The 10,084-nt window shown below is 31.8% G+C and overlaps 1 non-coding gene across 1 annotated transcript; it reads right to left on the bottom strand.

Moving 5' to 3' along the window:
- Positions 1-4,861: 4,861 nt before the first annotated feature.
- Positions 4,862-4,968, bottom strand: LOC113772669. The gene has a single exon (XR_003468631.1). It is a non-coding gene; the product is annotated as a small nucleolar RNA R71 (small nucleolar RNA).
- Between the last annotated feature and the right edge of the window lie 5,116 nt (positions 4,969-10,084).

Genomic DNA, 10,084 nt, shown 5'->3' with positions numbered 1-10,084 from the left:
ACTGGTTTTGAAGCCACTTGTATCCTACCATTGTGATGTTATATTTCTGTTTATTGATGCGAAATATCTTGGTTAGATGTTTATTTGGATGTGATTTTACGTTTTTACCCCCGATTATTCACTAAGCATATAACTTACCCCATTCCATTTATTTTCCTTAGCAGGGGTCGACGCGGGAATCGCTCGGAAAGGTGTATAGACTTTTGGTTTATTTGAATAGTGATTTTTGCCCTAGTACTTGTTATAAGTTGACTAATAAGATGTATATATTTGTTGTGGTGGTTATAGTTAGTAGTTTCTCTAGAGTTTACTTTCTGGTACTAGTGGTGTGTATGGCTTGATGTAATAGTTTACACAACTTTTGAAGATGTAATAGTGTATATAGAACTTTCTTTTAGCGTGAAATCTATTTTTTCGTTTTTGGTATCGAGTCCTGGCGCGAGCTAAATAGATGATTCGCTAAACCCTTTGATACGTCTCCGGGTACGGTGGGGTCATCACACAGTTCATGAGTTTTCCTAGTCAAAACATTGAAATACTTTTGGTTATTTCTGTTGTCCAAAGCTGAAACAGAGTTTTGACCAATCAAGGGTAGTTTGGTCATTTTGCAATATACAGAGCTCCAAATCGGATGATTCTTGAAGCATTGGAAAGATAACTCAAAGGGCTAAAACTTTGTATTTTGCACAAGAGCTATTTCAGCTTCCATCGTCGAGAAAATAGCGGTCGAAACTGGCGCAAAAATAAAGTAAAGTTGAAGATTGATCAGAAATGAGGAAACCTGCAAAAAGACAAAACGGGGGTCAATATGCGACCTCATGCCCTTGTATTCATGCCTGCGTTTTCTTCAATTGAAGCTGCAACTTGCACTTTAACTTGCTCTGCATTCACACAACTTTTTACAACTCAATTCCAGCAAGAATTTCGCCTGTAGCTGTAAAGAAAAATGTGAAAACGTGTAGAAACAACTTTTGATAATTTCAAGAGATAACATTGCCAACTAGAAACAACTCATCTTGAATTCATCTATAAATAGAGGCCTTGGAGAATATTTGCATAACTTTGGAAGGCTAAAACACTACCAAAATATAGTTTTTACTAGCTTTTCTTAGTTCATTAGTATAATATAATTAGTATAGTTTATCCATCTTGTATTTATAACTAGATTTGGATAAAGAATTAAAGAGCAAGATGGAAAGTTGGACTTCATGTGATAGCGGTAATCTCTCTTCTATCACTTTCTCTTTTGCATTTGATTTCATGTTTAGTTACAATACAAGTTTGAATTTTATTATGTTTTGCTAAAATTTATGCCTAAACTTATGATGAACTTTCTATATCTTGTTAGTGATATTTACTTGATTATTTGATGATATTATTTTGAACAAATTATTTAGTACATTTGCTTTTCTAATCATGATTAACTAACCATTAATTATGATACCTTAAAGTGTTAAATTTGCAATGAGAATTGAAATTTGACACTAGTTCAAGGAAGTGCTTAACTTAGGAAATACACTCATGAGAGTAGAGATGCACCTTTGTCGCTTTAGTAGCTTGTTCCATTTAATTTCATCGAAGAAATAAGTTTGTAGTTAATTTCATAACCACGAGAGTAGGTCTGGATTAATTACAAGTATGGTTGATTCATTATGAGAGTAGGTTTCACATACATTAAGAAATTATGCCATAACTAATCAAGATAATAACATTCAATTAACTGGTAAATTTACTTGCAAGAGTAGTATTGAATTCCATAACCTAGGGGCTTTTTATTGTTATTTTTATTACTTTTATTTTATGTTCGTAGTATAGATTTAATCTCTTGAGTTTGTAATAGTCTAAATAATAAAGAAATTAGAAAACCATTGGTAATTAACAATTTTTCTTGTGGGATTGACACCTAATACCCCTATACTCGATAAACGAGCTGTATACTTGCAGAAAATGGGGTGTTTAGATTTTATTAAAATTTGGTATATGGTAGAACCTCGTCAACATTATTTGAGAGCTCCATCAAGCCTACTTCCTGTCTGCAAAATAAGAGTTTTTCTCTAGACAGTGCCTTGATCAACATATCAGCACCATTATCATTAGTATGAACCTTCTCAAATGTTAACAACTTGGAATCCAACACATCCCAAATCCAATAATACCTCACATTAATGTGTTTGGATCAAGAGTGAAATATAGAATTCTTACACAATTGAATGACACTTTAACTGCCATAGGGAAAACTGTACTTCCCTGACTTCATATCGAACTCTTAAAGGAATTTCTGTAATCATAGTCTTTTTACATATTTTAGTGGCTACGATATACTTTGCTTTCGTATTGAAAAGGATGATACTCTTCTACACCTTGTTTTGTCATAACATTGCTCCCCTACAAAAATTATCAAACACTCAGATGCAGACTTCCTATTATCGAGATTACCTACTATATCTGCATCGGTGTACCCATTTAGCATTGTTTTGTCATTTCATTGTTGAAATACAAACACAACTTGGAAGTTCTCTTGAAATATCTGAGAATCCATTTGATAGCATTCCAATGCTCCCTATTAGGATTGGAAGATACCTGATAAGTAACTATCTTGCACAATCTTTTGATGAGAGATTTTGTCATTTTTAGTCACTTTTTGGAGGTTAAAGGAAGAAATAAGGTCATCTTGGTTAGAATGTGTGTTAATAGCCAATTAGGGTTTTGATATGATTTGTCCCCTTTTTACTCGCATGAATTTTATGTTTTTGTAGGAGTTGAAAATGAACTTTATCTTAGATAAGAAACAAGCTTGCAATATGTTGATTGAAGTCTTAAAATTTGCAAAGTTGGTGAGTTTCAAAGGTGCACAAGAGTAAGAAATTGGAGAAACTTATCAAACAATGAAGTAAGACCGAATCCCTCCAAGAATACCTAGTTGGATTCTGGGAGGAATTCAAGGTAGAAAATGAAATTTTGGAGCAACAAATGGTAGACGGGGGAGGAATCTGTCCAAGAATCCTTGGTTAGATTCTTGACCGCATTGAATCCTATGAGGAATCCCCAACCAGATTCCTGGAGGGAATTCGATTAACTTGCTCTACTTGATTTCAACTCCATTATTTCATTACTTTTAAGGGATGTTTTGTAGACTTTTTGCAGCTATAAAGATGAGATTTTAACCTAATTCTTAACTTTTTTTCATCTATAAATATGTCTTGTATGTAGGATCTTAAAGGTTTTAGTTTTTAGCACTAGAAGTAGATATTTTTCTCTTTTTAGAAAAGAGATAATTATAGAAGAACTTGAAAAACATTCATTGTAACAAACTCATTTTGGGAGGATTAATAGAAGATCTTTGGGAGTTTTGTTCTTTTGTTGGCTAAACTTTTCTTAACTTTCTCTCTTTTTTTTTTATCAACATGAGTTTTTGCAATGAATCTTGTGCTTACTTGCTTTACTTGATATGTGAAACTAAATTCTAGATCTAGGGAATAGATAAAAGTAATGATTTCTTGACTATGAGTTGAATGTTATTTACTCATGTTGCATTTTGTACTAACTTATCTATTTATTCATGTTTTAATTCTTATGATTGTTTGATCATCAATTACAAGTTATTAGTATTGTATTTCAATGAAAATTAGTCATAATAATGGAATGGAAATAAATGAAACTTAAGGAGCAAACTCACGAGAGCAAGAGTGTACTTAAGTGGATTTTCTTAAATATTTCATGTAGTAAATTAACTAGTTTAGATCTTTACGATCAGAGTAGGAGAGTCTAATGTTAGTGATATCCAATTTATCATGAGAGTGAATTTTGGTTAATTTTGAAATGAATCCCTTGTTAGACAAGAGTAATAACAATAATTCATTTACTTATGTTTTTGGGCCATTAGAGGATTTTACAACGTAAATTCTTAGTATTTGGTGCTTTTTCTCCATTTGCTTCTCTACAAACTATTTAGTTTAAGTTATTAATTAGTGAATCATTTACTTTTTATTACTTTAAATTGATATTAGTATAAATAATAGAGTAAGTAAGGGACTTTGTACTTGATAGAAACTTCTCTTGGAATCGATTCTTATATACCTTGAACTATAGTATTGGCTTATATGCTTGCAGCAAATGGGTATATTTTGATTTTAAACTTGAGTGCATATTTACATTCCGACAAATTTTTTGTGCTATTATTGAAGAGCAGCAAAAATTAGGGTCTAACAAATTTTATTAATTTAGACTTTTTCTTTAATTTTAGTGAAAATTATTACAAATTTTTCATACAATTTGTATTTGTTGTTGGTGTGAATTTTTAGAAATCATTATTTTCTCTGACTTATAGTGTATGCCACCGAACTTTACGTGTTATTCTTCTTTTTGATCTAGAAATTGAAAGAACAACAAGAAAACAAAGAAGGAGTGCATTACAAATGGAGAAGGAAAGACACTAAATAGAGAAAATTTCGGTTGAATTGCCTTTCATTGAATGAAGGGTGGAACAAGAACCAAATAGTGAGTTCTTAGAGATTTTGCTCCATTGAGAACTCAAGATTCTTAGACGAGCATTACAAGGCCAATGGTAAATGCCCACAATTTTGAAACTAAACCATCTCTTATACAAATAAGTTCAATAATCTCAATTTAGAGGTAATATCATAGAAGATCCAAATGCTTACTTGGGTATTTTCTTGGATATTTATGATATAATCAAAATGAATAGAATAAGTGAAGATACTATTAGATTTAGGTCATTTTTTTTTCATTGCATTATAAAGCTAATATGTAGTTGTAATCCCATGCTCTTCATACTTTTACTTGTTAAAACGCCTTATCTCGAACTTTCTTGAATAAATATTTTTCACTCGAAAAGTTGGCTAAATATAGAATGCGTATAACTAGTTTTTGTCAACATGATTGTGAGTCATTATATGAAACTTGAGAAAGAATTAGAGACTTGTTAAGGAAATTTCCACATCATGAACTTTCTGATTAGCTTATAGTTCAAACATTTTATAATGATTTGACCTGTCAAACTAAAACTACTATTGATGCAGCTGTGGGTGGCGCATTAATGGGAAAGTCCCTCAAGAAAGATCAAAACCTAATTGAGGAGATGTCGGCCAACAACTATCAATGAGTAAATGAAAGAGGTAATCCAACAAGATTTGTAGATATGTTGAAAATGGATACTCTCAATATGTTGAGTGCCCAAATGAATAATGTGATTAAATTGCTTATTAGGCAAACGAGAGGTGGTACTAGTTCTTCACCTAACATAAGTGTTGCTTGTTGTACCATATGTAGAGGGAATCATGAACTAATAAATGTGTTGATTGTGAACAGATGCAATTTATCGATAATTACAACGATCATCATAAAATAACTCCTACTCAAATTCATAGAGTCTACATGGCGCAATCATCCAAATTTCGGTGGAGAGATCAAAGCAATCAATAAAGACCTACTGATCTTCTAGGATTCCAATCAAAACAATAACCTATGGAGACTAAACTGGCATGAAAAATTGCGGTGGAAAAAATAGTTAAGGGTACCTCGGAGAGACTTGAAAGATTAGAGGAAAAATTGAACTAATTGACTAGCATGTATAGAAATGTAGAGGTTCAAATATGACAAATTGTTAATTCTATTAATAATAGAAACTAAGGAAATTACCTAGTAAAATGGAGGTTAATCTAAATAAGCGTGTTAAAACCATTACTCTCATAGTGGTAGGCAACTAGAAGACCCTCCAGTGATAGACAAATAAAAGAAAAATGAGTGTGAGGAAAAAGAAATGGAGAGCAAGAAAAAGGAGTAAGTGTGGGGGGAAGTAGTAAGTAAGAGTAAAATATAGATCAACCTTCATTTTTCACTATCATTCTTATATCTTCTGCATTCCATTCTCTCAAAGGCTTAAATCAAATAAGTTTGACAAAAAGTTTGAAAATTTTGTGAAAATTTTTAAACAATTGCATATTAATATCTCTTTTGTTGATACTATTTTGCATATTACTTGATATGAAAAGTTTCTTAAAGCGATCATGACTCATTAGAGAAAATTGAAAGATTGTGAAACCATAGCCCTAATAGAAGAGTGTAGTGCCATTATCCAAAATAAACTACCACCAAAGTTGAAGGATCCGGAGAGTTTCTCCATACCATGCACAATTGGTAACATTGAATTTTTAAAAGTTTTGTGTGACTTTGGTGCATTTTTAACTTCTTATATTGTAATGAGACAATTAGATTTGAGTAAGGTTAAATGTAATAATATTATCTTACAGTTAGCAGATAAATCAATTAGATATCCATTGAATGTGCTCATTAATGTGTAAAAATTTATCATTCTCGTAGATTTTATTATTTTAGATATGAGAAAAAGATATATCCATGCCTATTATATTTGGTAAACCATTCTTAACAATTGTGGATACTATTATGGATGTGAAAAATGACAAATCTAAATTTCAAGTAAGATAAGAGGAAGTAGAGTTTAACTTGAATAAAATGAAAAAATATATTTCTTTTATTGATCATGTCTATTCTATTGAGACTGTTAATGATAATGTTTGTTCTATTAGCATTGTTGATAAACTAATTTAACTTGAATAAAATGAAAAAATACTTTCTTTTACTGATCATGTCTATTCTATTGGCATGTTGATAATCATGTCTGTTTTATTGGTAATGTTAATAAACTAATTTAATTTGAATAAATGAAAAAATATCTTTTTTTTTTTACTGATCATGTCTATTCTATTGGCACTGTTGATAATCATTTCTGTTCTATTGACACTATTGATAAACTAACTTAAGAGTTAAGTCGAGTCAACATTGACTTCGACCTGCTTGAACTTTATTTGATGAGTTTAGGGTTGCAAAAGAGAGATTATGAACAAGTAGAAAAATTGGCTAAATACTTGAATTTTCAAATATCGTACAAAAGGGGCAATGTTTGTAAAAGTTTTGGACAAGAAAAAGAAAACTAGAGTCCAAACCACTTTAAGTTGTCTAAGATATGAATTTTTTTTAGAGATAATAAAACTCTATTGGTGATTATTAGTGCTTACTTAAATGATGAGTAACTTGAGAAGTTATTACGAATCCTAAAGAAGGACAAAAAAGTAATTGAATGGACAATCTCAGATATTAAAGGCATTAGCCCTTCTACATCTATGCATTGCATCCTTTTGGAGGATAATTGCAAATCGGTGATTGAAATAAAAGAATGTTTAATTTAAAAATGAAAGAGTTGATAAGAAATGAAATTCTCAAATGACTTGATACAAGTATAATTTTCTCTATCTCCAATAGTGTTTGGATTATGCCTATTCACATTGTTCCAAAGAAAAGTGGAACTACCATGATAATGGATAAAATTAATGAAATAATTCCATCTAAACTTATGGTAAGGTAAAGAGTGTATATTGATTATAGGAAATTAAATGATGCTACTAGAAAAGACCATTTTTCTTTACCCTTTCTTGATCAATTATTAGAGTGAATAGTTGATTATGAATTTTATTGTTTCTTTGATGATTTTTAAGGTTAAAACCAAATAGTTATAATTCTGAAAAATCAAGAGAAGACTACTTTTACATGCCTTATGACACTTTTACTTTTAGAAAGATGCTATTTAGTCTTTGCAATACCCTACTACTTTTTAACGTTGCATAATGGTTATATTTTTTGATTATATTAAGAAAATTATGTAGATTTTTATGAATGAGTTTTTAACATTTGAATATTCCTATGATAATTGTCTCCATAACTTAGATTTGATTTTGTAGAGTTGTGAAGGGACAAATCTTATTCTAAATTGGGAGAAATATCATTTCATAATGAAAAAAAGTATTTTTCTTGAAACAGAAGATCTCTTTAAAAGAAACAGAGGAGGACAAAGAAAATGTTGAAGTTATTAAGAGAATATCGCCTACAAACAATGCCAAGGGGATTTGAAACTTTGTTAGACATGTAGGTTTTTATAGATGTTTTATTAAAATTTTTTACAAGATAGCTAAACCTTGATGTAAATTAATTTGTAAACATGTCTCTTTTCAATTTAATGTTGAATGTTTAATTGCTTTTAATAGGTTGAAGAAAGAATTCATTTCACCTCTAATATTACTTCATTGGATTGGTCTTCACTATTCAAGTTGATGTACAATGCAACTGACTATATGATGGGAGTAGTTTTAAGCCAAAAGAAGGAATAAAGGTTCTATGTGATCTACTATGCAAGTAAGTTGTTAAATGAAGTACAACTCAACTATGCAATCATGGAGAAATAGCTATTGACGGTTATATTTGCATTAGATAAATTTTGATCTTAGTTAATATTCTAAAGTTATCATTTATGCAGATCATTCGGCTATTGAGTATTTCTTACATGAGAAGGACGTTAAACCTCGTCTAATCTGATGGATTCTCTTATTGTAAGAATTTGATGTGAAAGTTAAGGATAAAAAGGAATCGAAGAACCTTATTGGGGATCACATTTGGTCATATCATCATTGTCTGATCCCAAAAGGATTTTGATAGCTTAGCATTGGAGAGCATATATTTGATTTGTTGACCTTGGTTGGTTTTGATGATTATCAAACCAAAATGTAGATTTGGGCTAATGTTTTTATGTGAGTAATTTGTTAGAATAGATTCTTGTGGCATAAAAGAAGAAGCAAAAACAGGGCACTCATGTCGGACGCTATCGGACGTCCGAAAGGATGAAGAACATCAAGAAGGAAACTCTGTCGGACGCTCGTGAGGAAGCATCGGACGTCCGGAAGGATCGGACGCACGCCTCGGACGCACATCGATCGCATCGGACGTCCGAGAAATTTCGCAAAGATTTGATGACTCTCTGCCTACGTTCGGACGCAGGGTTCGGACGTCCGACAGGTGGTTTGGACGCAGGGTTCGGACGTCCGACAGGAGGTCTCGGACGTCCGACAGGCCAACGGCTAGTTTTGACAGCATTTAATATTTGACCGTTAGAGAGCCTTTTGAAGCCATTTCTCACCTTCTATAAATACCCCAAAGCACAAGAAGACAAGAGACTTTTGCCAACACAAAATACAAGCTTACAAGTGAGATTTTTGAGTAGAAAGATTCTTTGTTGGTTGTACAAGGGGTTGGGAAAGTTGGGTTGTGAGGTTGCTCAAGTGAAAACCTTGGTGAAGGTGAACCTATCACTTGGAGTGGTAAAACCTTGGTGAAGGTTGCCTCATTTGTATAAAATAGTTCTTAATTGGGTGAGTGATCTTTCAAGTGTAGGTTGTTGAGGGTTAACTAGAATTGTTGTAAAACTCCTTGGCTCAACCAAAGAGTGTTTGGGGTGAGGAAGGAGTGAACCTTCACTTGTACATCTTGGTTTGCATCGCCATCAATTGAAGAGGCTATTGGATTGATATTTGGTTTGCATTTCTTATCTTTTCTCTTTAATTAAGTTTTCTTTATTGTGCTTAAATTTGATATATCTTTGTGCATTATTGTGAAATTGTTTGTACTCATTGGGTTGCACCGGGGGCTTACAATTGGTATCAGAACTTGGTCTCTTTTGATCAAGCTTAACCGCTTAGAGTAAAGATCATGGCAACCATAAAAGTTTCTTTTTTAGAAGGGCAATCTATTGATAGACCACCTATGTTTAATGGTTCTCATTTTAGCATGTGGAAACAAAGAATGATGATTTTCTTACAATCCGTTTATATTGAATTATGGTATGTGGTAGAAGATGGTCCTTATGAAGCTAGAATAGTTGACTCTACCACCAATTTGAGTAGATTAAAGACTAGACAAGAATTGAATGAAAAAGACAAGAGATACCTTTCTTTGAATGCCAAGGCCATGTGTATATTGTACAATGCATTAGATGTAAATGAATCTAGTAGGATTAAAGGTTGTAAATCAGCTAAAGATATTTGGGATAAATTGTGTGTATTTCATGAAGGTAACCAAGATATTAAAGAACAAAAGAAATCTTTGCTTGTTTCTCAATATGAATTTTTCAAAATGCATCCTCTTGAAAATGTTGATAAGATGTGTAGTAGATTTTGTGACATTATTGAAGATCTTAAATTGCTTGGAAAAGAATATTCTT

The sequence above is a fragment of the Coffea eugenioides genome, chromosome 5 (genome assembly GCF_003713205.1).
Source record: "Coffea eugenioides isolate CCC68of chromosome 5, Ceug_1.0, whole genome shotgun sequence".
NCBI lineage: Eukaryota > Viridiplantae > Streptophyta > Magnoliopsida > Gentianales > Rubiaceae > Coffea > Coffea eugenioides.
Note: the sequence above shows the minus strand (reverse complement) of the source record. Positions and strands in the feature narration are given on the sequence as shown.